The sequence below is a fragment of the Pollicipes pollicipes genome, unplaced genomic scaffold, assembly GCF_011947565.3.
Source record: "Pollicipes pollicipes isolate AB1234 unplaced genomic scaffold, Ppol_2.1 Scaffold_4219;HRSCAF=4965_pilon_pilon_pilon, whole genome shotgun sequence".
Lineage (NCBI taxonomy): Eukaryota > Metazoa > Arthropoda > Thecostraca > Pollicipedomorpha > Pollicipedidae > Pollicipes > Pollicipes pollicipes.
The window spans coordinates 18858172-18864195 of record NW_023596448.1 but is presented as its reverse complement, the minus strand read 5'-3'; positions in this window follow the sequence as shown (position 1 = coordinate 18864195).

Below are 6024 nucleotides of genomic sequence, written 5' to 3'. Positions count from 1 at the left end.
AGTCTTTCACATCCAGATAAACAGTTGTGGACTATCCTAATTTTACGTCCACGGTTAGAACTAAAACCCAGAGGACGGATTGCGTATTTGTCTAATTAGCTATTTTGGTAATGCCTGCTTATCACTGCATTCCTATCTGTTATAACACGCGCTCTGGTGGCGGTCAAATTGCCGCCGGAAGGCTTTTCCAGAATGCTTTCCGAACGACGCGGCGCAGCCGCGCCACATCTTGCATAGCTGTAGACAGTGGAATAGCGGATCGTTTGGTTTTAAAGATTTATATATACTTTGTAAGGTCGCTGACCTACGGCAGGTCAAAATCAGGCCAGGGATTCTGCGGAGTCAATTTCTAAGGAATCGTTCAATGTGATGCAACAGCGGAGTGTTAGACGAAGTCATACATCTCTGAGATACTTTTCTTGGGCACTGCAACAATAAAGGAACAAATTGCATGACCTAAGGTCAGTTTTTGAGGTCAAACCAAGGTCAAAGCCAACCTGTACTCTAGGGCTTGCTGTGTGGGGTAGTTTCCGGTGCTCATTTCGAATTTATTGATAACAGGAACCGCATTATGCATCTTCCATGCACTCTTCAAAGGTCCAAAAAGGTCATTGACTTGAGATGACCCAGATCAAAATTTTGTTTTCAGGAGCATGCTGCCCAGCGTAGTCTTTGTGGCTTATTCAGATGCAGAACTCAAAGCAGTCTTGTATTATTTTGGTCACCACGACCTTCGAAAGGTCAAACAAGGTTCCTGACTTTAAATGATCATGTCTCGTTTTGCATATAACAGGTATCTAGGTTCTAGGGACACTTCTGTGACCAGCCTGGAGATTGACTTTGTTTGACCTTATTTTACCCAACGGTTATAACCTAGGGACCCTAAATTTTGACCTCAGAATGTTCAGGTACAGGTCAAAACACCTTGTAGATTTGATGTTTCTAGCTGTCTCCATTCTTAAGATCTCAGGGGGTCAAATTGGTCTCCACCCAAGCAAGGGTATCCGACCGGCCACCCGGGCGCGTGACAATTGCAAATTTCAATAATATGAACATTTTGGTTCGTTTCAATCATTTCAACTTCTCGTCGGTTTCAATCATTTGATCATAAATATTTTGAATGTGAGTTTATCATTTCACACACACCACTTAAATATATATATATATATATATATATATATATTATATATATATATATATATATATATCTCTCTCTCTCTCTTCTCTCTCTCTCCCTCTCTCCCTCTCTCTCTCTCTCTTCTCTCTCTCTCTCTCTCTCTCTCTCTCTCTCTCTCTCTCTCTCTCTCTCTATATATATATATAAAAGGTGATTTATAATTGCAAGCAGAGCTGCTGTAAGGGTTGAAATTTGCCGTCTTTTCAATAATTTAAGCATTAATCCTGGATCGATGCCAAGTCACTGGAGTATCATTCGGTCAACCAGGTTACAAATACTTCCACAGACATGAATAAACTGGGGTAAATACAACTTTTGAGTAGCATCCAGAGGATCTTCTGTTTTGGTGTTGCATATAGCATTTGGCCCTGCTTTCAGTAACAAACATTGATGTGAATAACATAGGGTGCAAAAAAAAACTTGTGAAATTACGTAAATTGAACTCCAGATCAAAGACGTGATTTTTAAACGATGAGAAGGATTTCACGCTGGGGCTGCCACTGAAAGCTGACAACAGTCGTGTCTATGGGAGCGGCAGCCAGGGCAGGGCCCTGGCGAGCCGACCGCACCGCGAAAAAAAATCGCGATTAACACTGACGCCTACTGAAAAGGAAAAGATGAAAGCCTGTTTTGGAGATCGGAAACGCGGGAATCCGCTCAGCTGCGTACATTCGCCTCCTGGAATAGAAGCTGCTGGCGGCTTGCGTGGAGGTCCTTTCACCAGGCTTCATTTTACAGCAGGACCCCATGTCCCCTCCCAACGTAGCCGGACCAGACGGTTTCCCGCTGGGCGCTGCCACGTCATTAGAAAGGGCGAGCGGCCAGCAAACTCCCTTACCTGAAGCCTCTGAACCATTACGTATGGAAAGCGCCCTCGGAGGAAACACGCATCAGTCTCATCACCGGAGACTCTCCATCCTTGACGGACTGAAAGAGGCCACCATGACCGCATGGAAGTTCAGTATGATGCTGAAGTTCACGAAATTCATGGTGATGATGAAGCTCATGAAGTGCATAGTGATGACGAAGTGTATGAAGTTCATGACGATGATGAAGTTCATTAAAGTCATGGTGATGATGAATTTCATGAAGTTCATGGTTATGACGAAGTTCATGATCCCCGAAAGATGGACGAGCTGAAAGCAGCCATCATGACCGCATGGAAGTTCGTGACGATAAAGTTTATAATCACCGGAAACTGCCCATCCTGGACAAACTGAAGGAGGCCATCATGACCACATGGAGGCAGGTAACACCAGACACCACGAGGAGCAGCATTCACCTGTGGATGCAAAGCCTGTATGCGGTACCTCAAGCTGGTGGCTGCCCAAACGCTCACGTGTTTCAAAAAAAAGACTGGCTACGCAACATGTTTACGCGTCTTTGTCTCTGAGCTGATAACGCGATGACAAATCAGCTGACATCACTGAAATTCAATGAATAGCACAGACACCTTGCGCTATTCCGCAATTTCCTTTAGGCCTAAGGTAAAAGCACAAATGCTGGGCAAAAGGTGGTGGGGCAAAATGGACATATATGCTCAGCTAAGGCTTTGATAAGCACCGTCGTTGCAGGCCTCAGGCTGTCTGGCTCAAACGCATGCTCTCTGCTAAACGATTCATTTCCGACTTACTGGATGACCATGGGCGTAAGAACAGGGGGGGGGGGGGGGGCAGGGGCCGTGGCCTCTCCCACTTTTCAAAGTGGGTGATAGCAGTGTTAACTGCCCCCCCCCCCCCTCAAACACACACACTTTTCAGATTGAGGTTGTATTTGGCTTGCTTTGGCACCACATTAAGTATTTGTGCTGATCTACCTAGTTCACCAGCCATCTTCCTCAAGATGCGTTCTCCATTTCGTTTGCTCATCGACCATCGCTTAGTATTACAGTCGCAAGGCCGACGCCGCACTGGAGACTGCAACGCCGGGCGTGGAGGCTGCTGTTGCTATGGCTCGCGAGCGCGCGTGTTCAAGAATATATTGCGTAGTTTTCTTATCAGTAATCAGTTTCGACACGAACTTGGGCATTTCAAAGCGAGCATGTGTTAGCCATGTTAATACAAATTGAAAACCCGATTTCATTTACAATCTAAGGTCAGGGAAAACCCAATATCCCTGAAGAACACAGAAAAACACGGAATTGGAGTCTATGTGACAATTATTCGACTACCTGCGGTGATCAGGGATGTTGTTGCAACAGTAAGGGTTCCTGTGCTGGTCCGGGGCTAACTGAGCGGATCAGAAGGCCTTCCGTGTCAGGGATGGGAGCAATGTCATATGAAATATCCTTCTATGGCCCCCCGGATCGACCTAGAGGACCCGCCCCGTGTCACCAGAGTGATAGCCTGAAGACACCTCGCGATGGGACGGAACGGTCCTTCAGCCCTTGACCGGAAACGGTTAAGGGCTGAAGTTGTTCCTCTGGTGTTCTACTCAAGAGCCGCTTGCCCGGAAGGAAATAAGGGGTCCCATTACTGTTGAGTAGATTGCTGGTCTCATTATTGTTGAAAAGGGTGGGTCGAAATGAGCTAAAAAACAAAAGAGCGGGATCATGGCATGTTTGCCTGAGAGTGTTCATTTCTTAGAATGTGTTACAGAAACAAAGTCGTTCAACAACTGATTTCCACATGTTATTGACCTCAAAATACAAACAAAATTGAGCTCACGGTAGCTCTTGGTTTTTGTTCTGGTCACAACGTAAAAATAACAATAAGGCGAGGAACAACATGCCACTTGTCAACAAGTAAGCTGCATCCGGGGATTTTTGGGGGGAATCACCATAAGATGGGCTTTTGTCAACCTTGCGTTTCCCCTTGGCAAGGCTCTGGCTACGCCCCTGCCCACACACAAAGGCAAATGAAGTAGTGTACGTTGCATGATGGGCAATGAAGTGTCCGCCGGGCCAATTCATACCTAAGGCAGACAGCTTCCCGGAGGCTATTTTTCTGAGATGATGTGGTGTAAGGGAAGATAATTCGGAACAGATGCTGCTGCAGGTGTCCAACACATGTTTCGCACCATGTAGTAGTAACGCTGATCCAAAAGTATGCAACAAAGCAGCCATGCGATCAGTTCGCAGTCAGTCATGCGGGAGACATCGGGCCAGGGCAGTGGCCACCGATGGCGGACAGGACCAGGTCCAGATAAGGAACATATGGCAGATGGGCCTTACTATGTGGCCTGGTTCTTAAAAGAGGATCTCCAGTCTTGTGGCGTTCGTCGCATTGTTTCTGGTAGCTTCAAGCTCCCGAATTCGTCTTCGCCTAAAATGCTGCCACGAGTCTTATCTCTTGAAAAGCAGCCAGCGAGACGAAGGCACATGAAAAAATCTGTCGCACTGTGAGCCATCGGTCTCCACTTAAAAAACTCTCACCAGCAGATATCCTGGCCGTATTTTGACATCTACACTGTGTAGGGAGATGCTCCCCAATGAACCAAAATGCCTACCCCGCTCGTGGAATTTCGCCTCCCCAGGACAGGCAACGTTACAATGAACGAATAATCTTGGGAAGCTGAATAGCCTTATTTGCCAAATTATAAATTATTCGGATTGGCAATATTGTGCACAGCGAGAACAGCTCCAGATGCGTACATCTCCATATTGCTAAAGGACACCCTGAGCTTGCCCCCCCCCCCCCACACACTTTTTGAAACATTCCTACGCCTGTGTGGACGACCCGCGAATATTGGACGACCCCCGAAAATGTCTCCTAACAGTGTTACCGCATGTTCTTTTCGCGTGTAGCAGATTAAAGTGGCAAGGGCGACGCCAACACGGCGCCGATAAATATCGTTCCAGCGATTATGCATTCACCCAGCCGGCGGGCCCTGACGGCTCGACGGTCGTCATTCAAGACAGCGATGCGCATCCAGAGGTGCTGGCACCACAGGGCTCAGCTGTGAACGTGCGTGGCAACAGCAGCGGGCATAGACGAATCGAGCTGGAAAAAGACGACTCCGGTGTCTCTTCTTCCAGGGACCAATTGGTAGGGCTATTACGAGGGATCTGATCACACTGCCCTCAGTTCACTTTCGTTCCGTGCCTGGACTAGTTAAAGTGCCTCCAATGCCGAATGAAGCTTGAAAAGAGATAATGAAAGACCAGCAGCACCTATGCGAGTTGTTAAGGGCAGTCCAAGCAGAACCGTAAGATGTCACCCAACACTTGTTGACAGAGTCGTTGTTTCACAGAGTTGGGGAGGGGGGGGGGGGGGGCCTGCTGAACAGTGAAAATTGACGACATCTAATCCAAAGGTAGGCCACCAAACGGGATTTTCCACGGATTTGATCCACGTTTGTCACCAAGTTCAGGGGAAGACTTAAGTTCAAGTCGGTCTGGCTGGAGCCCCCCCCCTTCCCTCACCACCACAAAACAGGGAGCTGCACCCTTGCTTGTTCACCACAGACTTTGGGGCTCTCCATCCAACCTATGCGGCAGCACCGTTAGACAGAAAGCTACGTTTGTATATGCCGACAGAGGCGCCAACGCCAGTCATATTTGTGCTGAAATAGGAAGGCCTGGAATGCTTGAGATAGAGTTCGTCCAAATATTAGCGACGAGGCGAAAAGCTTGTCTTTGATTCTTCTGCCTGTTCTTGAACATTTGGAAGTCCAAAGACGTCCAATGTTGTTGCGTTTGGTTAAAAAAACTGCATCTGTTCGGCCGGCTGTGGAACACCTCGGAGCCTTTGGGTCTTTGCGGGGCCAAAGGGGTGGGGCATGGCCCCGTGCTCCTCTGCATCCGCCTCTGCTTACATGTATCTTGCTCTTCCGCTCTTTGCGCCATTTTGGGGTGCAGGTAAGGAAACATCTATATGGTAGCATTCAAAGTCATAGACAGCTATGAC